Genomic DNA, 27,605 nt, shown 5'->3' with positions numbered 1-27,605 from the left:
TCAGAACAACGGTTAGAAAAAGTTTCTTAACACTATCATTCATTTAATAGCAGTCACTAAATGCACAGAACCACTTGGTTCTAGGTATAAATTCCATATCGTGATAGAAATAAGTCTCCCAATGCTGTGCATTTCAGTTCGATTATTATTGCATTTATTGGATAGTTAAAGTTGCTCAGCCTTTGGCCTTGAGCCGCTGTAGCATGCCTCCGGTGGTAAGTAAATGGCCTACAGATGCACTGCTTGTCGTGTCTTATTGCTTAATTTATTCTTTGGAATAAGTTTAGTCTCATAATAGGCAGGCACATCACGAAGCAAGAAAGCATTAGACAGGGACGAAATATTAGCCTTGTAAAGCCCTTCCCAACACTGAGTCACTTATCTTTCATAGAAAGTGATAAATACCAAAATTTATGGCATGCTTCTGCTTTAAAGAATGTTGCAGGATGTTTGCATCTGTCAGCAGGCTCCTAATGAAGTGCCCCTTCACTAGGGCCGTGGTGGGTCTGCATTGCCATCTGATGATAATAGTTGAGCCCCCTTTTCACGGGGAGGAAGAAGTGAAGAACCTTGGTGGAGGGATGTCTGTACCCAAAAAATCACCAGTGAATTAGAACATATTCATCACCTTTAATGGTAACGGCAGTCTAGAGTGCATTTTTAGAGTCACAGAGTCAATACAGTGGCAATTTTTATGATGTTTTATTTTTAATCTGGTATTTCTGAAAAGTCACGCCAGTGCCTCTTTTGGAACCAAGGTAGTTTTTCCATCTGAAAACGCCCTTCAGTTACATAATTTTGAATATCTCAGCAGCTCACGAAAAAAAATAAAGGAGAAACAACAAGATCATTTAACTTCTGCATAATGAACTTTGTTCTTCCAGAGTATACATTGCAGTGTACACAACAGAGAAATCACTCAGATATCAACCATGGTTTCTGTTGCTAGAACCTCATAATAGTATTACTTAATGATAGATACCTTGATACATTGCTCTTCTTATATTGTTTTTTATTACGTTACAGTATATCTTACTATTCTTTGGTGCATGACTTCAGCTTTTAGAATGAACTGTCATTTCGGATGGCACAAAATTATTTATTGGTTGGCTCTTTAATGAGATTGTGTGCTATTATATCTTGCTACATTCAATAAAACCAAAGTATATTTGTAGGTCTGTATCTCTGGCAATTTCTATGGATGATGGATTCAATCTTATTGAACGGTTGGTTTGATTTCTTTAATAAACTTGTAATACTTTATGCCCAGAATGGCAAAGTGTAGTACTTAGTATCTTATGGTGCCCAAGCCTGGACTACTAAAACATGCAGTCTAAATAACTAAGACAGTATGAAGACCCTTGAAACGTAGTAGAAAATCCTCAAATTTAGTGATGAACTGGAACACATCAGATTTCCAAATTCAGCATGCTTTTTGGTAGTCCTCATTACATAGCACCAAATCTTGGATTAGTGTTTGTCTTGTAAAATGTGAGTTGGTAGGGCCTGAACCCAGATGAGTTTATGGACTAATTTCCACCCTTAAAATGTGGCAAATATAGTGCACTACTTTATTAATTCCAGTTGCAGTACTTCTTCACAAGTCTATCCTGTCAGCCTTTTGCACAGACAGCATATTCAGGTTAGCTGAGAATAAATGAAAAGGATTTGTCACTTGCAGTCCTTTTTCTTTGGGATTCATGGTGTGTTTTAAGGATATCCATTGAGTGTATGTGGAATGGTGACTTTCATATGGAGCATTTTCCATATTGCGACCATTAGCAACCACAGATAAATTTAATCATACCACTCAAAAAATATGGAGAGCTGTACAGAATACTAATAAAGTGAATCATTATTTTTTAAGCTCTCTGAGGAGGCTGTAAAAATAAATTGATTAATCACTGTGTTATAACAATATAGCACCTTGAAATAGACTTCTACTTGGGTGAACAGCGTAAGACAGTGGTTTAGTATCAATACCGTAAGGCAATAGTTTCCATAAAGCAGTTTGGGCTCAGTAACGGGTTTGCTGTTATGTTAATCACTTTAGGATCACTTAGGATTTCTCTTATGTTCATCTTCTGCTTAACTTGGGGCACATGCATGTGTGTACACACTCAGCGCATGAAACCCTACCCTGAATTTGGTAAGAGTTTTGTTAGTTCACTCATCTGTGGCAGGAAAATGAAACCCGCTTTAGCTGTTCAGTAAGGAAAATTGATGTTGAGCCATTTCTCCAGACGCCCACAGTTTCCTTTCTACCTAGGGGTAGAAAGTAGTGTTCCCACACTTTGTTACAACAGGGTTGTATAGAGTTTTAGTGTATTACAGTACTAAGAACCATGGCATATGGCTCCAGAAATCTTGATGCTGCAGTCAGTGGGCCCAGAAACACAAGCATGGTTTTGCGGTACAGCTTCTGACATGAAAGATCCTCCATCAGTCAAGTAAATCCTGAGCCATCTTGCTGTGGAAAACTGGTAATTTATTGATTTTTACATGTTTTCTTCCTTTTTTTCTTACACTTTCTCTCTGCAAAAAATATGATATAGGGAAAATGGTAGCAAAGCAATTGGTAATTCTTTATGAAAAATTGCGTACAATAAAAAAAAGACATCGCCTGTGAGCATAATATTTAGGGCTCCAAAACAGGCTAACATAATAAGCGGCAATAAATGTATTCAAAGAAGTAAACGATAAATGTAAAATAAATGTTGTAGTGTCTTAGTCAAAATTAGATTTTGCAGAGTATAGTGAGGTAGAATTGTGAAGTCTGAGAGATTGGTTCCATTTACTGCTAATGTTAAGCTCTCATGCACTGGATTTTCTGCCCTGAAAGAAAAATATGAGTTCTCTAGAATAATCCAGCTTTTCATTTTATTTTGCAGCCTTGTCTAAGCAGATGAATCTGATAATTCCTTAAATGGGGGATTTGCCAGCTGAGAGAAACCTAGAGGGCAACAAATGGGCAGTGATGACAGAATGTCTTGAATGCTGAGAATGTTGTTTTGATTCCAGACTGTTTAAAAATATATTTGTCTAGTGGAAGGTAAAATGTTACACAGACAGATAACACAGGAGATTTCCTAGGCATTACACACATACACACACACACGCAAACATAGTATTTGTATTTTTTTTCTGTGGCCTTAACCCAGATAAATAAAATTGCAAAAGCTCTCGCTAAAAAAAAAAAAAAAATAAGGCAGGACACAAAGCAAGCAACTCTGCCTTGAGGCTGCAGAGATTTCCTTATCTTCTCCTGCTGTTTCTAGGTACTGCAAAACATATGGCTCACCTTTAGGGGCAGTCCCCAAGCAGTGGGAGATGTTGCATCCCGTCTGTGCTGCAGCAACTGGAGGGGCAATAACAAGGTGAATTGAGGACGCCAAGATGACTGTGTTTAAACTCATTGCTGGTTTACTGAGGTGGTGTTTGAGTGGGGGGAAAGCGTCTGTTTTGGGTGGGTTTTTTTAGCTACCATATCGACATGCCTTGACTTTTGTAAAGGTCTGAACGTGGGTACTCTTGGAGGGGTGATTGTTTTGTTGAAACTTGGCAGCCTGAACCAGGAATAAGAATTTTAGGATTTTAGATATTAGGAAAAGAAAAGAAAGGAACGAAAGCTAAGAACAAGGGCAGTTCTCTGTGTCTCCCTCATTTTATTCTGGCAGCAGCTGAATTGGCTGAATAGGCTCCTGTCCCCCACTGTTCACAACTACTCAGTATTGCTCCCACAAGATTGAATTGATCATGTAGTCACTCCCTGACCTGGTTTATTCACTATAATCTAGGTTAGTTTAAACGCTTTTTAACACCATCTCTCTGAACTCTTTTAATCGGAATCATTTTGGCATAAGAAGTTATTCCACAGATACTGAGGAGCAGCAACGTTTGGCAGGAATGTAAGGGAAGAGTGATTACGAGAAGCAAGGGAATAAGGCTACACCAGTGAAGCTTCATTCAGAGCACGAAGCGTGACTGCAGCCTGAAATTGCAAGCTACAGTGGATAGAATGGGGAATATGGCTAGACTTTCTGCTGCCCTGATGAAATTTAACTTTTTAATCCCTGTCCTCCAAAATTTCTAAGCAGAGCTTCTAAGCCTCTTAGCCTATGCCTCATAATTTTCCTAAATAATTTGAAAAGCTAGGGCAAAACGTCACTCACTAAAACACTTAGATGCAAAGTAAACAAAATCTGTAAACCAAGATGCAAAGACAACTGTTAATGATCCTTTTTTTGTTGCTGCTGTCATTGCCATAATTCTTCTTTGACTTCAGTGAATCTTTTGCTATTAGGTCCTCCTTTTCGTTCTAATGTAATACAAGAAAACTTTTCATCATAATGAAGACTGAATATTCATAAAACCCAGCTTTAGGCATCAGCATCCATATACATATACTTAAACTGGAATCAAAGGTAAGTGGCATGAACATCGCTGACATGTTCCGTCATGAAATAAAAAGGTTCTGTTTCATTTAATATAGCACAATAAAAGCAGATATCTTTCTGTGCAAATATTTGCTCTCACTTTTCGTGGTTTTCTCAGTTTGCAGAAGGAGAGTTTAGTTTCCAAGATGAAAAGACTGACAAGGCTTCCAGAACTGCAGGCCGCTTCCCTTTTGTTTTGAAGTCAACGGTAATTGCACTTCTCAGACCCTGGGAAAAATCATCTTTTAATGCTGACTAAAAGTAATGTCACATACTGGCTGCATAAAATCCAGCGTTATAAAATTTAGATGAAGGTGCAGTGTTGTAGGACATACACATATATGTACGAATTTAAGCAGCCTGCATTGTAATTTCAGATTATTGTCCTGATTGATATGGCTTTCAGATGTTCTTAATTTCTCACTTTAGCATTTGAAAAACCAGCCCTACTATTTTTGCACAGAGCTAAAAGAATTTCTTAAATAAAGTTGGTGTACAGGTAAGCATTAAATACTGCGAGACACTTCATGGTGCTGGAAGTAATAAGAAGCATTTCCGTCTTTCCATTCTTAAGCTCTTTGGTGCTTTCAAGAACTTACATTTGGAGCAACAGAATCAGGACCTTTGGGCTTTCATGCTTCAGTAGCAAGGCCAAGGAAGCTTCAGGAAAAAGGAAAGCAACTTTGCAGTTTTCTGCATTTCAAAAGCCCTTCTGCCTCCTCAACAAGTTTAACTAATTAGTTGAATTTTGAAGCTTTGGTGTGGTTTTGCTTTTTTTTTTAAAGCTCTGACACTTGATTGAGATTTTTCGTAATGACTTTGGAACATATTTTACAAACTTTACTGTCTGAACATACCATGAGATAGAGAATATAAACCATGTATTGGCTAAATAATTTAAATAATGATTTACTAATGCTAAGATCTTGACTACTCATACTGTGTGTCCCTTCATTAAAGTACAGACTGGAGAGTCATTAAAAATCTGTGAGTTTTATTAGCTAAAATACCTCTTAAAGTAGATGGAAAAATTAAATACAACAAACCAAAGATGGTTGGATTATACTATTTATGGTATCAGAATTGCATTAAAGCATAGAACATCACATATATTGAGAGATGATACTTTATTCAAATTCATTAAAGGAATTTATCCCAATCTCATTATAGAAACAAAATCTTCTCATATGTGCTAGTCAAAAGAGGTGAATTTGGTCTCAGTGTAGAGGTATAGGTACCCATTTACTCCTATAAGGCATATGATGATGAGACAGCTAGTATCAACCATCACATTAATCAGATTAACCAATCAACTGGGCCAAAATTTAGAGAAGTTATTTCCTGTAACATGCAGTTGATAATTTTGAAGTTTTTTTTCTGGAATTTCACTTCTACTGCTAACTCTTACAATATTTTATTAAAAAGTTCAAATGTGGTGAAATAGCTAGGTTACTGGCCAGCTCCTCAGACCAAGAAGCTGCCAGACCAGTGCTCTTTACCACAGAGTCTGTATGACATTTGTTGGAGGGTTTTTTTGTCTGCGTGTTTTGAAACGTTCAGATTTTTCACAGCCCTGTTTACTGCAGATAAATTCATGTTTCTGCTCTTCTTTTCCTTTAGTGTGTTTCTCTAGCCAGTATTTTCAGCTGCATTTTTGATGTCCGCACAGTAAAACCTATTACTGTATGTCATGCATTTTAATTTGGTGAGGATTACAATTCACATAGTTAAACTGTAATTTAATTTAATTAAGTAATTTTTACTCCTATAGCTCTACAAGTGATACAGGTGTAAGGAAAAGGTAGTATTGGAAAGTAACCTGCAGTATAACAAAAACATTCTGTGTCTTTAGTCATCATCCTTCAGCTTTTTATAGTTGCTTAACCAGCATAAACTTTGTGCGATCAGAAAGAACATCTCATGTTTGATATCTTTAAGACCTTGGATCTCTCTGAATTCAATATGTTTTCATGTTGTTCAATATGTATTCAAGTTTGTGCCCTTACGTTTCTTATTAAGCTCCTTATTTTCTATGTAAATAGCACAAGAAGCATATGTGATTTTAATATGGAGAGGTTATTATTGTAGGATAATAAGATAATTTAGGTTGGAGGGCGAGTCAGGAGGTCTCTAGTCCAACACCTGACTCAAAGCAGGGCCAGCTGTTCTGGGTTTGGTCCAGTCAGGAGTCCAAAGACGGAGACTGTGCAGAAGTCATCCTGCAAGAAAATTCAGTATGTTTCTAATGCTGAAGATAGTAGTTACTGAATATAAAAGTCTAATTTTTCAAATAGATATTACAAATAAATGTTCTGTTTGCAGTTCAACGTATTAGGTCACTTCTGCCATGCTTTTTAGAACAGCCATTTATTTGCACTTGTAATACTGTCTGCATGTTTGCAGTATCTTAACTGCTTAGCGTGCCACGTCCTTCCAAGTGTGTGCTGCCTACCATACAAATTATGGTAGTTAGTTAAGTATGACTCCAGCTGTAAGTTTTATTCTTAGATTATTCCTGTCGTTTCCTCGAACTTTTTTCTGCTTCTATTAAAAAAAAAACCAAGAATTTAGTGCAACTATTTAACTATAAAGCTGCTGTATATTTGCCCCTGGCTTAAAACAAAGGGAAGAGTCTGTTTATGTAATAATTTTGGAAGTGCTTTAAAGAGAGATTATTTACCTCAAGAATTAAAGAATTGTTTCAAATGAGAAATAATACCCAGGAAATTCAGCTTCACTGACAACATAGCAAGATTTTTCGTAAAGCATAGAAATGAAGGTAATGTTACATTCCCTGCCTGGCAAAGATGGTTTCTTGCTGACAAAATTCATGACCATGACCTGTTGTATTAAAAATGGCTAAAAGCAGGAGAAGATTTTTCAACACTTTTTACTTCAAAATGTTCTTTTTGTTAGATCCAATGTTCGTTCTGCTCAATACCACTGCCTTTCAAAGGAGTTTGTGAAAACAGGAGTGTGAAATGCTGCATTTCATGTGAAAATATGACTGACAAGTGTTGAGGTTTGTATGGTTTAGGGCAGCCCTTGCTCAGGATACTGTCTGCTCTTTTGTAGAAGCAGAAAATATACAAAACAGAGGAGATGAAGCTGGGAAAGAAGAGGCTGGCTTTGAATGACAGGGAAGTTCGCTGGCTGGTGTGCAAGTGTCAGTGTCTCTGGGATGAGTTTTCCAGTTTCAGGCCGGAGGGAAGGAGTGGGTGGAGAGTGCATGTGAAACTGAGATTTCTGCTCCTGGGTTCACATGAAGAAATCTCCAACACCTCGGTATTTAGTAACCTACTAGGTACTTTACCAGGCAGTGTAAACACCTGTGATTCCATTTTCAAAAATCAAGTCCTGTAATGTTGAGTAGCTGCTGTTCCTTGGCCTTGTTCTGAGATGGATGGTTGGTATATGGTCCAGGGACGTGCAGGCTGTACCTCATCTTGCTGCTGCTTGATTCACAAGCTAAATCAGTTTGTTTCTGCTCCCTGAATAACTATATTTCAGTTGTGTCTTTCATTGTTAAATATTTCAGTATAGTTTTTGTAGTCGCTCTTTGGAATTGAATTCATACTGAAGGCCGTCTTTACAGGTAAAAGGATGAGGCAATAGGTTAACTTTAACTTGCAGTACTATTTTTAAGAGAATTCATGAATGTTGACAGTCAGCTTTACAACAAGCATATTGGTTAGGCTCATGTAGAAGTAGTACAAGGAGTCGTTTCTTCTTGGTTTATTAGTTTGTGACATCAAGATTTTCTGTGTCCCTGATAACCACATAAACGATGCTACCACTCCCTCTGGGTCCTGGTGATTCCAAGCCAGAATATGGATTATCGACCACAGCAGGATGGATCTCGAAGATGATCACTGTTTAAAACCCTTCTTTTTCTATATCCTTTTACTGGCCATTACCAGCTTTTTCCCTTGTCATTTCCTGTCCCACAGCTTGTTATAAAGGAAGCATGAGAGTATAACATCCTAGAGTAATTTTTTTCATCATTAAAAGAATTTGATGAGAATTCAGCATTTTTACGATTACTTTATTTCAACAGCATGACACATTTGGGAAGACCTTGCCTGCAGTCCCCAAAATTTCAGCCCCTGCAGAGGTCCACTTATTGGATCCTGTCTGGAAATAAAAACCACAGGGATACAACAATAAAATAGTTTTTGTTACAACTTTAGAAAACCCTGCCCAAGAAATTAAATATCTTTTTTTGATACTTTTATGAGAATTCTCTAGCAGCTTGCGAAGTGCATGGTTCTGTGGCAGCATGGTGTTCAATTCATGTCTATTTGCATATAATTCAAACAGTTTTAAAATTTCTTTTGTCACCTATCATTCAGAAGGATGTACAAGAAATAAGTAGTGTGGAGAAATTTTGGCTTGAAAACTAGTCAGGCGATCTTCAGGAAGGATGCCCTGAAAACTATCCTCTTATCCAAACTTCTGAAAACTTTTGAATGGCTGGAAAACCTCCAAAAGTCCTTTCAGTGTTTGTGTGTTTCCCTGTTATTTTTGGCACTGTACAGTTCCATAATACATACATTTCATTTCCATTTTCTGCCTGATAGCTTCAGCATTATACTTAGTGGGCTAATCAAACAAATAACATTGTTCAGTACTGGGAAGAGACGAATGTGTTATAAGTCTGGTTCTCTTCCCACTCTAAATAATGCAGGTTTTTTCTTTACAAAAATGTACCAGATAAGGAACGAACCAAAGCGTTGGCTTAAGAAATATTATTAGTAGAATGGGTCCATACTACCAGTGATTCAGTCATCTGTCAGCCTGATAAATGGATTAGTGTAAGAGGTGTTCCAGTGGGGAAATGCAGCCCATAGGGCTTCCAGCTAATTATATTTAAGTTGTTTAGTACTGCTGGGAAGCAGCATCCAGGCAATTACTGAAAGCTTTGATGCAGTGTGCACTATTAGAGTGTGTGTTCAGAAACTCATTACCCTTTCATGCTTGTGTTGGATAGATTCGAGGAAGCTGACATGAAACAGAGAGCAGGAATCAATAACTAGAAAGACATTTTAGTTAGCTTCTGAGCCATTTCCTGATTCAGCAGCTTCTAGCCTAGAGTGTTTCATACAATTGCTGAAATGTAAGGGGAAAATGCGACTTAAATAGATTGATTACCATATACATGCATCTGATTACAGTGATGTGTAGCTGACGTTCCACCCAAGATGAAGTTACAACAGGTCCTTTGGGGACAAGCCGCTCCCCAAATCCCCTGTGGCATGTCCAAAGTGCCTGCCATCTCTGTTCCTAGTAAGTTGATTGTCGTCGTTTCTCCTAAAGCCTGACCTTGCAACAGTTATTTATGCCTCCGCAGCATCAAGATTATATTACTGAAGTGCCAATTGTATCCCACCTTCAAAATTTCTTGGAAACTACAGCTAATCCAAAACGAAGCTGATGATATTGGCTACACATATTAAACCTTGTTTAAGAAAATCGTACTGGCTCCATCTTTGCTGCGGGCTGCAATTCACATTACTGATGCACCTCGAGAAAGCTGTACATGCTCTGCATCATCCAAGTGTGGGAGACAACAAATCCTTTCACGGACTGCTCTGCAGTTGGGTACCTCCAAGGTGCGCGTGCTGAAAGCAGTTCACTATTTGCACAACCAGGGGCCAAAGACTTGAACGTTCATTTCTTAGGTTGGAATGACAGATCTACTCAGGGCAAAAGTTACATGAATTAAACTAAATTGTGTGGCTTTCTTTTTAAGCTTGCACTTACTTTTAAATCAGTTAGTGGTGATTATTAGGGCAATGCAGAGGAGACTACATTTCTTCTTTTCTGTTTCTTCTATGCTTTTGCCTGAGGTAGAGCTAAATAGACAAATGAGAGGATTACAGTTCAATGCTTCTGAAGGGAATCATTCTTTCTCACCTACCTGCAGTATCACAGATTTAATGATTAAGGGCTTTTCTTTATGGTTCCATCACAACAGTCCTAGACACGCTGGGCTTTTTGTTTCATGTTTTATGAAGTTCAGCAGAAATCTCATGAGTTACTGTCAAGAGAGGAGTATTTTTTTTAATCTGGACTTGTTAATTAGAAAAATAGCATTTGTTTGCCTGAGGGTTGGTAAAATAAATGTGCTATTTGATACATGTATATCTTTGTGATAAAAAATTATAAGAATTGCTGTGTTTTAGGCCATAGCACCCATGAATCTGTGTACTGTAAAAAAAACCCTTGCAGCACTAAGCATTTTCAGTATTGCTACCTGCCTTGGTTACTGACAGCTAAGCTTTCCATAAATTCATTATTATTGCTGAAAGTACCAGCCTATCAAATAATGGTAGGTCGCTCATGTATCTCCTGTCTCCGAAGCTATTATGCGTGATAGAGAGAATATCTACTACATTGAAATACACAGCTGAAGCAGAAAAAAGCTAAAGCTGTTGAAGCGTCTGTGCAGGCAAAATGTTGACTGTGGTAAATAATTTTGAGAATCGATGTAACTGTGGCTTCCAGTCTGGCTCTAGGAGTGGTTGTACTGAGTTACTGTTCCAGATGCTAAGAGTTAATTTATCTCTGGAGGAGCCTGCATAAAAGGGATGGCAAAATATAGCCAAATTAACGAGGTTGTGCTTCTGAAATTCTTAATTTCATGATATAAACTAGCTTTGAGAGAGTTAGTTAAGATGAAACATGAAAAGAGTTTCCACTTGCAATTTTGTGTTCCCTCAAGACACTTGCTTCAAAGTGGCAGCTCAGGCTCTGTGAGCTGCACCTGAAAGAGTGCCGTATTCTGGGGAGAGGCTCTCAAATCTAAGTATTTTAAGTTTTTCTGGGAAGACAGGGGTTATTTCTCAGATTTTTTTGTTGCTTTGGCTCAGATTTTACCATGGGAAAACTTTTTGCACTAGTACTATAATGAATATTTATTTCAAAGTTGACTCTCTGATTTCTAACTGACTCATGACTTTTCTTCCTTCGTCAAATCTGAGCATTCGTCTATGGTAGAGTTAAAGTAAAAAAAAAAAACCTCTCCTAACTTCCTTTAGAGGAGGTGGCTATGGGGGGAAAGATAGATATGTGTCTAGAGAGGAAATTTTTTATCATAGCAAGCCATTAAATAGTGTTTATTTACTCTATATGACCTATGGGCAAATACATTAATAGGCAGGCATTTTGTGGGTTCCTCTGAACAGAGATTGCATTTCCAGTGCATAGGTACTCCTTGGAAACATGGTAGAGAAAGTCACCACATTGTGATGTGTTGAAAATGGCCGTCCTGGTTTTGGCTCCATGTGACTGCAGCGTTATCCATGATTCTTGTACAGGCTAATGGCCGGTCATGCCCCAGGGGTAGCCACAGATGTGGTTATCCCACTGTGATTATATGTCTATATAATGATAACCCATAAAGAAACTAAAAACCCAGCACATCAGCAGAAATTTTGCAAATGTTGGAATGTTCTCTTCATTGATTCATACACTTTTTAAGAATTGTTTTAGAAAATACATTTTAGGTTATTTTGTGCAGAAGGGTGGCATAATTATTGATGTCCTATTGGAATCTTCCATATAGTCCTGGTTTACTACGAGTATAATCCCCTAGGGGTTGTTTGAAAATATTAAAGCTGTTTATCAAATTGAAAGAAAACAAAATATTCATGTAGTGCACTAGGTGTCCTGCATTTCTTTCCCAGAGATACAGTGAAATATCTCAAAAATGCTTGTGTAGTTCAGTGTCTGTTGAAAATGGCCTATGTATCATTTAAACTCTCCTGTGCCTTTAAAATCCAGAAAGGAGGGGCATAATAAATTAGTCACTCAATTAATGTTTTTTTATTATGGAACAGAGTTAAGAGAAATGTGGTGAAACAGAATAGTAATGTAACTGGTTTGGTTTCTCCTCATCTATGTTATTTAGTAAAAAGAAATAAAATTATTTAGTTGAAACTATGCAGAAATAGTATTTAAACATAGATTGGAAAAATATTTAAGCATCTAAATCTCTTTAGAGGAATTCAGTAGTATTTACAAAAACATCTTCCTAAATGATGTGACTAATTACTCTGAGTTTAAATCAAAAGTAAATCTACACTACTGTTTAGGTGCTTTCACCCCTAGCCACCTGCACAGCTGATAATTTCAAGTGCCTCCTAAAAATCTGGCCCCCAATTTCAGTGTCCTAAAGTTGTGCAGGTGCCTGCAAAAGGAAACCTACATATGAAGCAGTGGATAAATGCAGTATTTCATCTATGGCCTATTAAGGGCAGCTCTAAATTCAGGCCTCCTTTAAGCGAATGTCACTTTACTGACTTCTCACTGTAGATGCTGCTGTGTGGGTTGGCACTGACACCGAGCCTGTACTCTGCCCTGTCCTGGCAGGCAGCTGCTCTCCGACCGGCGCTGTGGGGAGAGGGGTGAAAGGCAACGTCAGTATGCTTCAGTTAAATTTACACTTCTAATGTAAGCAGGGACGTTTGTATCAACTACGTGTGAGTTGGATGTCCATGTTTTCCACCGTTTTGCTTCATGGAGGTTGTGGCCAGTGGAGCAGCTGAGAGATAAGGAGATCGATGGACGTATTTGCATCGTTCAGCTGACTTTTGTGTTTTCAAAAGCAGTGCAGCATCCAAAGTCACACCGTGTGCACCAGATTTAAGATCGGTGAAAATGAATGAAATTTTTTAACTATTATTTTTCGTTGATATTTAAATATGGTTAAATTTCCTGGCAGCTTAGCACCCCAAGGCACAGCAACAGCACTAACACTGGCTAAGTTGACCCTTCCAATATCTTTCCTTATCTTTGCTTAAGGGTTGAAATTTTTCAGGTTGCTAACTATGAGAGCAGTTCAGTGTAACGTTTAGGTCATATCTTTTTCTTATTTCCTTTCCTTCTCCCGTTTCCCCTGTTGTGAGAAGCCCGTGTTACTTGTGTGCCCGGAGTAAAGCTGCCATTGTAGGGAGAGAGCTGGACGCATGGTGCTGGGGGGTCACGGCAGCACCTAGGTTTTAGCTGAGCTGGGGAACTGCTTGTCTGGCCCACTGAAATGCCCCGGTAGGAAGCTTTTTCTGCCCAGAAAGCTTACTGCCCGCAGAGATGGGACAGTTAACAACACAAAGTGCTGTTATTCATTGCTCTGCACCTGCAGAGTGGAGGCGCAGATTCAGAGAGCAGCATTTGCATTGCCTGCCTTCGGTCATCTTGCTGATGCCCCAAGTGACCCGTGTGAAGGGAGCTCCTGCTACCGCTCTCCTGTAACCGAGTCCTTTCAGCTCATGGAGGAAAGAAATGGCTTCCTAAATTAGAAGCCAGAATATTATTCGCAGCAGAATTTAGTCTACCTGTCTCTGAAAGGGTGGTTGTAATTCTCTGACTCCACACAGGGCCTAAACACACCTTCTCTCTCACTGTATGTGTGTGTGTATGTGTGCATATGTGTCGCTAAGTATGTGCTAGTATGTGCTAGCATGCACAATGCTTATCGCCATCCAGTGCCTTAGTTACAAAGCTAAACAGTCGTTTCAGATCATAATACACTGAATTTATGACCTGGAAGGGGTGACTGCATCACCTGATCTCCCTTTCTCCCTATTGCAAAATTTGCCTAGCTGTATGAAACTCAGTAACTTGTGTATGACTGCAGGATAACTTGCGTTTTCACAAAAATTCGTCTTCTAGAAAAGTCCCACTAAACCTTATATCAGCAAACGGAGAATCTCTGCATTACACAGAATCACAGAATCACAGAATGTTAGGGACTGGAAGGGACCTCGAAAGATCATCTAGTCCAATCCCCCCATTCTCCTTTTGATAGCTGTGCTAATGGTTGTTCACAGATGATGAAAAGATGATTAAGGGGGTGGAACATCTCCCTTATGAGGAGAGGCTGAGGGAGCTGGGTCTCCTTAGCTTGGAGAAGAGGAGACTGAGGGGTGATCTCATTAATGTTTATAAATATGTAAAGGGCAAGTGTCATGAGGATGGAGCCAGGCTCTTCTCAGTGACATCCAGTGACAGGACAAGGGGCAATGGGTGCAAGCTGGAACACAGGAGGTTCCACATGAATACGAGGAAAAACTTCTTTACGGTGAGGGTGACCGAACACTGGAACAGGCTGCCCAGAGAGGTTGTGGAGTCTCCTTCTCTGGAGACATTCAAAACCCGCCTGGACGCATTCCTGTGTGACATGCTCTAGGTAATCCTGCTCCGGCAGGGGGATTGGACTAGATGATCTTTCGAGGTCCCTTCCAATCCCTAACATTCTGTGATTCTGTGATTCTGTGAAAAGCATGTGCTTTATTTCTCATTTGAATTTGGCATCAGCTTCCAGATGCTGATTTGTTTTATGTATACACTACTTTGCTAGATTAACAAGCCTGTTGGTACTTTGTATTTTCTACCCATGAAAATACTTAAGTGCTGTAATCAGGTCATCTGTCTTTTTTTTTTTTATAAACTATACAGTTGAACTCTCCAAATACTTCATACTGAAATATTTTCTACAGTGCCCTAATCACTTTTGCAGCTGTATTCTGTGATCTCTGGTGGGTTTTTTTTTTCAATTTCTTTCTAAATTATGAAGAACTTAATCCCATTGTAAGTAGTGATAGGTTGTAATCTTAATATTACCAATGAAAGCTGAAAAACAAAAGTTAAAAAAACATTTTCTGTCTTTGCATACTCTTTATTTCAAAGCTTGTATTAGCACTTCTGTATGAAATTAAGTTTTAAGAAACTCTCTTGTTGAGTAAAGCCTTTATGAGTAGGTGCATCCGCTAGCATAACAAATTACTACAACTATCCATAAGTTTGCTCTCACCCCATCGTAAGGGAAATCTATGTAAATTTTAAGTGTCACTGACACTTACGGGTAATAAAACAATAATAAAGAAATAATATCTTTTGATCTCTAATCTTTCCCCTTGCTTCATTCTTGAAAATCATTTATTTACTTGGCTCTATTCTTCACACAAAAAAATTTTTCAGAAGAGAGCCAGTATGAACATCTTTACCAAAAAGTTGTCTGGCAAGGTAACCAAAGCTGCTCTTACTATAGGATTCGATTAGCTCCTCCAGCCGGTGTTACCAGTGCTGCCTGTATTGATAACCTTTGGCCTGCTCTGTAGCAACGTGGGCAGATAAATGGCCTTTAAGTGATCCCATCACTGCTAAAAGCGACCAGTGATCCAGTATATAAGATTTGTAAACAGAACAAATGAAAACATGGCCCAACTAATTTATGAATGTAATTACGACAGAAAGAATTAATACAATTTCTTCAGTAACAATACTTCCATCTACAGTGCTACAATATGAGTATCTGGTATTTTACAAGGTCCTTTGAACTCTGCGAATCTTGCAGAAGCCTTCAGCAGAGATGAGCCAGTTATTTTCCTGGTATTTGCATCAGAGCAGCCTCAGTATGTGTTAGTTACTGTTGCATAGCATAAAGTCAGTGTATTGAATAGAGATAATTTTAAGATAATAATACCTTTGACAGTTTTCCCATAAGACGTTGAAGAAGTTGTAACCGAAAAATCCTCTAGTTGTTGCTTGGAATTTCAGATTTTGTATTTACACAGAGTTGTGCTTCTTGTGTGTGTTATATTTTGCATAAACATGCTCCACAGAAAAATGAGATGGGAGAGAATTCAAAAACAAGATGGAGGGATGACAACATTCATCTCAGAATGCCGTCTGAGAATTAGATGCGTAATTATTTAGGTAGCCAGGTAGGTGGAGGTTCATGCGCATTCAGTAGACAAGCTCAGACAGACTATGGACTTCTAGCTGATATATTGTTAATACTTTGTGTGAATGTGTAGTCATTCACCTCTGATTAGAATATTCCTTCTCCGGTGGGTAGTTACACTTGGTTAGACGGTGTACTTGTCTCACAGTGATGTAAATGAGAACATGTAGTATTGCAGACTGAGAATTAGAATTGGATTTATGAAAGCTTCTCCTGACGATGTGTTTAAATACGTTATTTATTAAATCGATTATATCATAAAATGATCCTTAATGTATAGTTTTAAAAGCTGTTAGACATTTGTGTGGAAGAGTATAATTAATTTTAAAAGTCTCCAATGAATATCTCATTTCACTTTACAGCATTTAATTATTAGATTATATAGACAAAAACTGAGCATAAGACTTAAAGCTTGAAATGCAGGAGTAGGAAACTAGTCAAGATACATGGCGACCGAATGGCAGAGGAAATATGAAATAAGGCTTTACTTGTCATGCTTGATGGCAGGCATGGAAAAGTCTGCAAATAGGTTTATTATTGCAGAAGAATGCCAGGCTATCTTTCGTGTTTGATTTTCATAAATTCTTTCCTTTAGACTTTCCCCCAAAAACATACAGGAATGTAATTTCTTTGGCCTACTTCTTTTTGCACAGAAGTGGCGCTCAACCAGTTCCCACTGGAAACTTTCTCAGGGAGCACTTCTGTGTGTCCCCTGCTGTTCTGGGGCAATGTGCTGGCATTTCAGTCCCATGCTTAGTGGCGGTTCTGGATGAATTGCTTACTGATGCTGTACTTGACCAAAGAGGCTGAAAATTGTTCAGCCAAGCTCAGGGTGTATTAAGATTCTTCCAGGTTCTTGAAAAAGGGCACGGCTTTGCAAAGCGCTAGAATACTGTGAGTCACTGGGGCTTGCCCTTGCCTTTCTGATTCCTTCTGTGGTGGATTTCTTCCCCTTAAGGTTCTACTGAAGCTCCTAGCTTGGGAGCTAGTACCTTGGCCAATGCCAAAAGCAAAAGGAGTCAAATGCTCTTCTTTTGATGAAGTGATGGAAACTGGCTTGATGGGTACTTCTGTCTCTCATTGCAGCCCTCTCAGCTGTCAGATGCGGTGATCTCCATGGTAACTCAAACCCCCAGACTCTTGACAGCAGCCTGCGAGGAGCAGCATTCAGCAGCTCAAGGGTCTCACGACCAGGTAAGCCAAAAGTGATCACCAAACGGGAGCTTACCTCAGGAATCTGGTTTCCTATCCAATTGCCTTTCAGTCGTTTTCCTGGTGAAGCCACGCATGCAGTTAGTTCCTATGCATATATGTGATGATGTACTTCTACTGGTGCTGTCATTTAATGCTATGGCAGTCCAGCTCTCTCAAATTTGACAAAAATTCTACATTTATTCAGGGATGTTTTTTAAGCTACAGACTGAAGAGCCATAGTGTAGGAGAGCAAAGAAGTAATGTACGATTCAGTGGCTTTGGTGTTAAGTAATTACTATGGTAGGAAATAACCCCAAAACACATCAGTGGTAAGATCTGTCTTACCACTGTAGCTACACCAGTGTCAATACTGCCCGGTGACTAACGTTTGGCTTGAAAGTCTCTCTCTGGAGACTGTTTCTGTGTTCACATAACATTCATTGATACTCTGCAGCCTTTTCAAATTGTTGCTGTGCTCTTTTCACACAACGACCTTCTAAATCACTCACTGTGCTAATAACAGCATGTGGGGTATTCTGATTAACATCTTAAGGAGGTCCAGAATTCTTCCCCTTTTTTGGCAAATTATGGAGAAAACATCAAGAAAAAACAAGATCTTTGCCATCCTGGGAGAACAGTATGGTGGCTAGACAGCTGTGTTCACTATTCCAGTATCACTAATGCTGTGAACAAAAGTAGTATCTCTGTTCGCATGCACTTATATATGTGGGGGTTTTATTACTCCTTTTTGTCATAAGGTTTCATTGGACTTTCTATTGAATTGTTTCTGTGCCATAAAGATTATATATATAAAGTCCTTGGTTTCTATGCACTGTTTTGTGGGTATTGCCTGCGTGCTTGCTTGCTTGCTACATAAGTCCGCTTGGCTGTAATGCACTGTCCCCATCTTACAAAGCAATCCATATTACTCTGAATTACCACTCTGCTACCTTTATTAACCAGTCTGACATCTTCTGTGCCATAACTGCTATCAACAATATTTACTTTTGTATAGTTGATGATACTCTTAGATAATGTTGAGCTAGTACTGGATGATTTTATTGGAGTAATGTAGAACACTCTTCTTCAATTATTATTTCCTGTTAACAGCTACTGTTTTATATTTATATCTTAATCACATTTGCTGACACTGATAATAATTTCTTACTCTGAATGTTGTGTGGCTGTAAGCTAAACGCTGTTCAGAAAGTCTATGTGTTTCATCTATAGAGTAACTTCTACTGACGACAGTTCATAACTTCATCAGATGATTAAATCAAACTTTCTGTTTTACTGACCAAGTTTCTATAAAATGATGTTGACTGGCGTCGGTTTTATTCGTGTCATTTCCCAGTGAATTTATCCTTTATCAGTTTGCTGGTTATTTTGCCTGAAATTAATAATGGCTTAGAGCTCTATAATTACAGAGATCATACCACTTGCCATCTTCAAATATTGGCAGAAAATGCTAGCAGTCTTACTGAATTTCTCTGGTGTTCCAAAATACATTGAAAATTAGTGTCATTGAAATTATACTCTCGCAAGTACTCTAAGGCACAAATTATCTGGGTGTGCTATTTTAAAGTTGTCTTTTAACGTTCATTTTGGTTACTAATGGCCTGCTTATCTGTAATAGTGCTTTTTCTCTACTTACAGAGAAGAAAATATATGTTGGTTTTGGGGTTTTTTTGCATGGCATGTTTGTATTCTTTTAAAACATGAATCAGAAGTTGGAGGCCCTTTGCTTTCTTGTCTGTTTTCTTTAGCCCAAAATTTCCTATTTAAATTAATTTCTAGCTGAGTTTGTTGGGGGGTTTTTTGATTTTTTTTTTTTAATGTGTAGTGCATATTTCAGTCTAATTACACCCTTAACCCAGGATTAGAGTGTAATTTTTTGTCACAGGTTGTCTTTTCTGGACTATTTAATAGTGGCCTTTGGTCCCTGGTGGCAGTGGGTAGGGAGAGTCCTTCCACATTTTCATGTCTGTACTTTCTCCCAAATGCAGAACTGCTTCGATTTAATGGAACATGGATATAATTTATGGATAATCATAATATTATATAAATAGTGCATGCTAAAGATTTGTGCCCCATACACAGATTAACATCAGTTAATTTTAGAAGGATTTCTATCTTCAGGCTGCCTGTGAGCATTTTCACATGATATTTTACTGTCTAATCTTCACTCTGAATGGTGTAAGAGAAAAAAAATAAAATGATTATTTTTTCTCAAAAGTTTAGTTATCTGTAGTAGTGAGAGTTAAGATGTAATTCTTTGGTGTGAACTGGCGAGATTTCAGGTATAATTAATCAAAATGGAATTACAAGCATGTCATCACTGGTACTACATTTTTACCTATACACCGAGGTCACAGGTTCACACTTCGCTTTGTAATGGAGTACCTTGGCCCGAGCTTTTCTTCCATTAATGTGATTACACTGACTTAGTAAAGTTGTTGTAATGGTATAGTTGGAGAGCGAATGCTCACCACAGAAAAAGCTGTGACGATTTAAGCTATTACAGTAGAGCCCACACCTGAACCGAAAGAGCAGCATACTCGAGTGCCCCTGACTGTTTCAGCACAAAGTCCTGTTTCCAGCCTGCTCTTGCTGAAGTCTGTTAAAACACACCGGGATGCTCTAGCTTTAAAGCAGGCAAGGAGAGACCAGACGGTCTCTTGATCTGGTTCAGCTGTACCAGACAGTAAACTCCAGCTAAGGAGCAGAGGCAAACAGCTGCAGCGCACCCAGTTCTACATTGTGCACCCATTTGTGAGGTGTGTCTCAAACTGGTCTTTGTATTGATGTGGGCAAAGCCCATTCCTTTTGGATAATCCATATTGCGTGAGATGGTTTCCCAGGGTTGTATAGCGCTGCATCTTCTCCTAATAAATAGTTCAGGAGGCTGGGTTAATACGACTGATACCTACTCAGAAAATATATGGGGAACAGGTAAGAGGCTCTTTCAAACTATGTATGCATTGTCATAAAACAAAGTGGTTTTGTAATTTCTGTTATATCCAAGATGGTTAACTTTTTCATTGGTTACTCTGTGGGCTATAATGTAAATAAGCAAGCATCCCAAATCTCTGTAACATGAATTGTATTTATCATCAACTTAAGTCAGTTTAAATAAGCTGAGTTCAACTGATGCATGCACAAATTAATTTCCCTTTTATCTAGCCTGCTTCCAGTCCTAATAAACAGAATAATCAATCATAGGAGCCGCCTTCTATAGCATGATTGTATATCTCTGATCAAGGAAATGTAAAATAATTTCGCTCTAATCCCTACTCAGTTCCCCCATAATCAAGGTCTCTGGATATAATGATTAATAATTTTTACATTCCTTGATAGAAAATAGAAAAAACCCTATTTTTTTTAGTTTGTATGTTTAAAGAATTATTACATTGTAAAACGAATTTTAAAAATATAAGATATTTTTGATTCTCCACAACACAGAAAAGATGCCAGTCTGACTCAGAGAATTCTTCATAAACACAAAGGCAATGATGCCATGTTTTGAAGAGTTTGTACTGTAGTGATCTATGCCCATCCCTATTAGTAATAGTTGGTCTGAGGCCATGAGCACCTTTCTTACTGATTCCAGTGAGTCCAAGAGTCTGGCTAGACATTTTCTCTCTTTGTTGAAATATAAAGTGTCAAGCAAAACCTGAGGTTAGCTTGGTGGGAGATACTAGAAAAAAAAAAAAAAAGAAACAAAAAAAAACCACCCCAAAAACCCCAATTAAAGCTTCCATTTGGGTTACTGTTTGAGAGCCTCCTTAATAGATTCCGTATATCACGTACCTTAGTCCGACACGGAGCTGGAACTGGCCTGCAAATGAAATAATACTTTTATTTTTATGCTGAACTATTTACACTATATATTATTTGTTTATGATCTTTTAATTATGTAAATAAATAGTGTATCACACATTTGGTAACTTTTGTCTAGATAGGCAGTTATGAAACATGTATAATATGTGAAAAGTCAACTTGCAATTTGTTTACAGTAGTATTTTACAGCTGCTTAGTGTACTTTTGCCTTTACCAACCAATTCTTCCGTTTGCAATTGCAAAAGCCATTAAGGCAAACTTGCATTCTAGCTGGTTCATCTAAAAACATGTGTTCAGAATATGTTCTATTATGTGTAGTTGACAAGATTAGAAAAACAGCAGTCTGTCTGAATAAGTATTCCTACCACACTAGTTAGTGGCAATTTCTGGACTGCTAGTTCAGAAATACTGTTCCAGATCAAGGTAGAGCAAGGAGTTGCTTCAGAATGGTATGTAAATACATCCTGAGCAGTCAAATGCTGCTTCTGGTATTTTAGCTTAAGGCTGCTACTGCTGTTTCTGCCTCTTCTGCTCAACACTGATAGCAAAACAAAATGAGTTTGGAGAAATCTTGGTGTAATTCAAGTGTAACTGCTGGCTTTTATACAGGAATTGAATCATATGGCGCATATAACCCAAACTAGACTTTAAACATGTTAATCATGTTGCCTTATTATTAATAAGTTCGATGTTAAAAGACTTGCTTAATGTTAGAATTGTAGAGAAATGAAATGCAGAAAATATGCTTATTTGTCCTTTGAGCTTTCAAGTTACAAACTTTGTTCCAGAGCAGATCTGATATGAATACGTTTTGACATTGAGATGAGTCTTTTCCTCTATATTAAAAATGTAGCAGCATCATGCAAAAACAGTAATCCTTTTACTGGCACAAATGAAGGGTGTAGTGCACCTTCTGGAATAAACATTGTAATTTGGCCTTAAATGAAACAGTGTCTCCTTGTTACTCATGTGATTCCATTCCATGAATACAGATATTAAGTATCTTTGGTCATTTGAGGCTTAATCATTTGCTTCAAAATGTTTGTTGACCTCAAGTGTAAATTAATCCCGTGTTTTAAAAATGTATTACTTTAGGTTTTAGCACAATAACCTCATTTTACATCGCCAGTTTCATGATTTTTTTGCAAATTCTTTATTTTTTGAGCTAAAAGTGCAGCTGTGATAAAATATGACTAAGGTTAAACTTGGTATCTGATACGCCAGGAGGTCTTTCCAGCCATGTTTTCCCAAAACATTGCTTCAGACCTTTCCAGATTATACAATATCATTCCAATATTTTTGTTAATTTCCTTCTTTTTAACCACTCCAGCTTTATGTCAAACTATTAATCATAGTGGGATGATTCTGTTTTAAACAATTTCAGCTGATAAATCTCTATTTAGTAGTAAACTGGAGAAGCCGTTCTCCCTTTTTATGTATGCATTCACTTTCTCTCTAGATACTGATGGATCTTTGCAAATTATCTGCTTAAGAGAAAGCCCAAATATTTTAAATTCATCCTAATTAGATAATATTTTGGAATTGTGTTAATATATGCAGTGTTTGCAAGCTCAAAAAGTGAAAATTCTCCCCATAAGTAGATGTCTAAAGTTATGCACAGATCATTAAAGAAAAAGAGTAACAATATCAGTTTTAAATAAAATACGCCAAGGTCAGACCAGCAAAAGTCAAGGAAACAAGCTGTCTGTAGCGACACGGATTTGAAGACTGTGCCCCGAGGGATGGGGCAGGGAATCAGTAGAAGCAGTTGGATCAGGGAGGCTGAGTGGAAGGGGAGGAAAGAATGTGCTGACATTCCCAGCTGGGAGGCTGGAGCCTAGGGATCCTCTGAGTTTCTCTGCTCTGTAGATGCTTGATTGGCTTGTGTGGCCAACATCCAAAAATGAGGGAAAACTTGGTATCTGAGGTAGATTAAGCCTGTTATTATTGCCTATTACCAGTGTTGTGATAGGTATAAATAAAAATTTGCTGGTTTCCTTTTTTTTTCGCTATAAACTAACCATCTTTCTTTCCTTTATATTAACTTTTCCATCAATGTCAATGTTTTGAGAATTTACAAAATCTCCTTACGTAGAATTTCCATTTCTCTTGCGGTGCTTGTTTCAGTCATTCCCCAAAGCTTTCATGGTGCCATGTCTCTCAGAGCTCTCTCTCCTTACTGTGGTCATCCCTCCTGTAATCAGTGCCTGCTCTCTCACCTTGCATACAGCGCTGTGAGTAAAGAGTGTAACTTTACTAGAGGTTTTTTGAAGTCTAGCCTCTTCACACATGTTCTTCTCTTGACTCTTAAGTCAGTTTTGGTTTAGGATTTCCCAGGAGAGCAAATATTGAGAACTCATTGCTAGGTGACAATCTGCATCATTATATTATGTTTTGCGTTCCTAAAATTTTGACACAAATATATTGGAGGCAAATGAGATTGCATTTGTATTGATTTAAACTGTTGTTGCTATGCAGTGGAAGAATTGCCTGTCCCTTTGAAAGAGAAAACAAAATAGGAGTGGCCTTGTTTTTACAGGGATGGAAGAAGTTTTTTCTGGTACTGCAGCATGTTCGTTACTACTGGAGTTGATGTGTTGATGAAATACTTTAGGTATATTATTTTTGCTGTGGCTTTGTCCTAATTGCTGTAGTCGGCTATTAAACTCAGCCCCAGGGCTTGTTTACATAATTTTAATTATACTTTTCAGTAGATTTAGGGAGAGTTTACACAGCAGATTTTATTAATCAAGTGGTTTCTTGGTGTTCTGCAAACTTGCACTGTTCTCTTTATTGTAGTTGTTTGTCTTGAGAAGTTACTAGAAGCTTGAAATGGCGGATTTCGCTAAAAACTTTGTCAAGACAGCAGATCTCAATCTCTCTCCTGTGAAAGTGTTACCTTGGAAGGCAGATGCTGAGCTGTTTACCACAGTCAGGCGTGATCGCTCTGTTCTAAATTAAATCTACCCATGATGGTTAGCATGGAGCTAATCAAATCACTTGCACCATTTGATCTGGTCCTGTCGCCTTTCATTATCAAAGCTCATTTAAACTGCTTTAAACTAGAACTGAACTGATAAAACAGATAAATTCATGCATCTGTGATCACGTTTTCCTGCTCCTGCATTTTGTATTATCTGAACCTAAAGACTGTGCATAAAAAAAACTAAAACCAGTGACAATTTATTTTATGCTGTATCTTGTAATCTGAATAATTCTAATAATTTAGTCACTCTTAGTTTTGTTTTGAACAACGCAGAATAGGTTTTGGTTAGCATGTAGAGTTTTAACTGATAAAGCACATAAAAATTAACATTGTGCCCTTAGAATTGCCTCCTTTCCTTCTGGATCATAGACAGTATACAAAAATTATTTCGTCATTGCTTTAAAAGCACAGTGACTTTTTTTCCCCTAGTAATTTTAATTTAACAGTTGAAAACAACAGTGATTTCCTTGTGGATGGTGTGTAATTTCACATAATTAATAGGCTTTTCAGTCCAGTATTGGAATAAAACCAGGCGATGTTATGCTCCCCCCATCCCTATTTGTATTATACCTGATCAGTACAGTAAATGTTAAGTAAATAGACCTGGGAGCAAAAAGGAACTGGGCTATCAGTAGAATTCTTACAAACCTCTTACTTCCTCTGCATTTTATAAAACCTATAATTATTAGTTTTGTTTGCTCATCAGTGGCATTTGATTGTCTCTAATCCTCAAGTTTGAATTCTGCTGTTTGAGTCGGTGCCATCAGCAATACCTTTGATCTGGCAACTAGGGAAATTAGCCCATTGAAGGCGAAACAGCCACTGGGACTTGATTCCTGATTGGTTTAGCAGGCATTTTTAATGCTTTTTCATCTAATTAGTAAACCACTACTTAAATTAGGCCCACCAAGCTGAAATGGAGGTAAAAGGATGTGGTCAAGACTTAAACCCAAGATGTGGTTACTTACTGTATGCACTGCAGATGTGACTGGATTTTGCAGCACCCCAGGGCTTGGGGAAGGGATGACAGGGTGCATCGTTTTTTTTCCAAATCAGTTTAAACAACAACTGAAATTATTTACCTCTTGGAACTGACAGAATAGTGGAAGTATTTCTGAGTACATAAAGATTTGAGAAGAGGGAGCAATTGAAAAACGAGGTTTTGTGTGCTGTGCTTAATGGTGCACCATCTTTTGAGATGTCAGAATTGGGTGTTGAACCTATTGAAATAAACTGCTACTCCCCTCATGTTTAAAGGGTATTTGATTATGTTAAAGGCTAAATTATGCCTTCTAATTTGCATGCAGATTCTGGAAAGTAACAGCGTAGCTTGTAGCTCGGATATCTTTCGTATATAAGTATCTTCGCCAAATACTGAGAACTGGTGCTGTTGCACGTGATAACAAGTGAGTGTTTACTGCATTTTTGACTATTAGCCAGAGTCCATACTGATGAAAGACTGTCAGGTGTAACTTGCCCTCCCTGTGCAACAGTCAAGTGGTTGAATAAGTTTTGGTTAGATACAGCTGTTCGTATCTATCTATGGCAACAACACTGCAAAAAGGGGTATTGGGGTATTGCCCCTAAAGATCTGAGCTATTTTCACTTTGAGACATCTTCTTAGCAGTGATGTGCCAAAAAAAAATTCTGCAGGTTGACTTTTGGTTTCCCAAAGTTAATTTTATTCCCATTGACTATGGGAATAATATCACAAAAAGCAACATAAAACCCCAAGTCCGTAATGACATTTGTTCACGTGGCTTTGCAGGCCATACACCAAGAAGTGCAAAACCTCTCCGGGGGTACACGTTGCTGTACAAATTCTGCCCGACCGTGGCCGAGCTCCCTGCAGTGGAGTTCTGCAGCTCCATAAGTATCCTGCAGCCTCCTGGGCTCACCCGCCGCTGGCACCTGGAGCACCCCAGGCTTTCTGCTTTCAGCTGTCAGGCGTTCGTAGGGGTTTCAGTAAGGAACAAATTGCAGGGCATATGAGTACAATTATTGTATGGTTGGAGTCAATGATCTTAAAGGTCTTTTCCAACCTAATTGATTCTGTGTACTACTTTTAGCTCCAGCCCTCCTACTGCCTACATAACCTGGCACAACTGAGTTCGAATTTTTGTGTATTTTTTATGCTACAAGTATTTCTAGATTTAACCATTCACTCATTTAATGGTGGCAGTAAAAAGGGACTGATACCAAAAAGAGAGAGATGACAGTGATCACCTTTTTTTTTTTTAACATCAGTTATCTAATTAATGCTACTTGGTATAGAGGAAGTCAGGTGTTGATTTCAGCAGATACTGTAAATGTTGCCAAGTTTAGTCAACTGTGTCTTGGAAACAGAAAAAGGCAAAGTTTCAGCCACTCTAGTGTAAATATAACCTTCATTCTGAATACCTCAGACCCTGAGGGGAAATAGGGAAATTCTAAAAGCGTAACAAAGAAATTATAAAAAACAAAAATAATCGTGGGAGGTGATGTAAGAAAGAGAGAGCTGAGAAAGTGGAGAAATCCTTTTTTTTTTTTATGCACTTACACGTAGACCGCTGCATCCCTCCTTTTCTTCCTCGTAAACTGTGCCTCCATTAGACCTGCAAGAGATTAGGTTCTGTAAGTACCACAGGATCACTGTCATGCCCCTGCTTCGCTTGAGAGCCATGAAGTCTCATCCTTGACTTTAATAACTCCAGTGGGTTTAGTCAAGAGCTTTAACTGCAAGTTCTTTGGGAAAGAGGCTTTGCCTTTGCATCTCCTGTCAGAGGGACTTGCCATATTGTGCAGCGGTTAAAAAATGACTACTAATACCAGTGATGAAAACAAGGGGAGCAAAAAGGTAAGGATGTGTGTTTCTGCAGTTGCTGAAAAATGGGTTATACTTTTAGCACTTCATTCTCTTCTACTAAGAAAGTGCTTCTGCTTTTATTTTGTTGCTTTTCTGGAAGATGAACAGAGGGAATATGGAGATAAGCAATTGTAAAGGGAGTTTTTGGTTGTCTAAGTACATGCACAAATTAGATTTTTCCTCCCCTGCTTCTTCAGGATATCTGCCAATTAATAATTTGAATTAACAGGAAGCTGGAAGGTTGAAAGTGTGACGAAATTCAATCAACCTTGAATTCAAAGTCAGGGTTGTTTTTTTTTTATTATTATGATGATGATGTATCTTGAAGGGAATTTTTAAAGTGAAGGTATGTGGTTTGCATATCAAAATATAAGATTTGCATTATTGTCTTTTTTTTTGTTTCATTTTTTTTCTGTAAATTTTGTCCAGCTAATTACCACAAAACACTGGTGAGGTGGATGAATCCTAAGTGAACTATTATAAAGCACTTCACAGTGGGCAGTAAGTAAAAAGATTAAGTTGTATTTCCCAAGGTTGCGGAGTTGGAATTGAGAATCA

The 27,605-nt window shown here is 38.1% G+C and overlaps 1 protein-coding gene across 1 annotated transcript in view; it reads left to right on the top strand.

The window, feature by feature from the left end:
- Positions 1-27,605, top strand: part of TBL1X (transducin beta like 1 X-linked) — a 199,247-nt gene that overhangs the window by 92,364 nt on the left and 79,278 nt on the right. The window contains exon 3 of the mRNA XM_068425152.1: positions 17,269-17,376. The gene's annotated coding sequence lies outside the window, so the exon portion shown is untranslated. The remainder of the gene's footprint in view (positions 1-17,268; positions 17,377-27,605) is intronic.

Source organism: Nyctibius grandis, chromosome 2 (genome assembly GCF_013368605.1).
Source record: "Nyctibius grandis isolate bNycGra1 chromosome 2, bNycGra1.pri, whole genome shotgun sequence".
Taxonomy (NCBI): Eukaryota; Metazoa; Chordata; class Aves; order Nyctibiiformes; family Nyctibiidae; genus Nyctibius; species Nyctibius grandis.
This window is presented reverse-complemented; position numbering and strand designations above follow the sequence as displayed.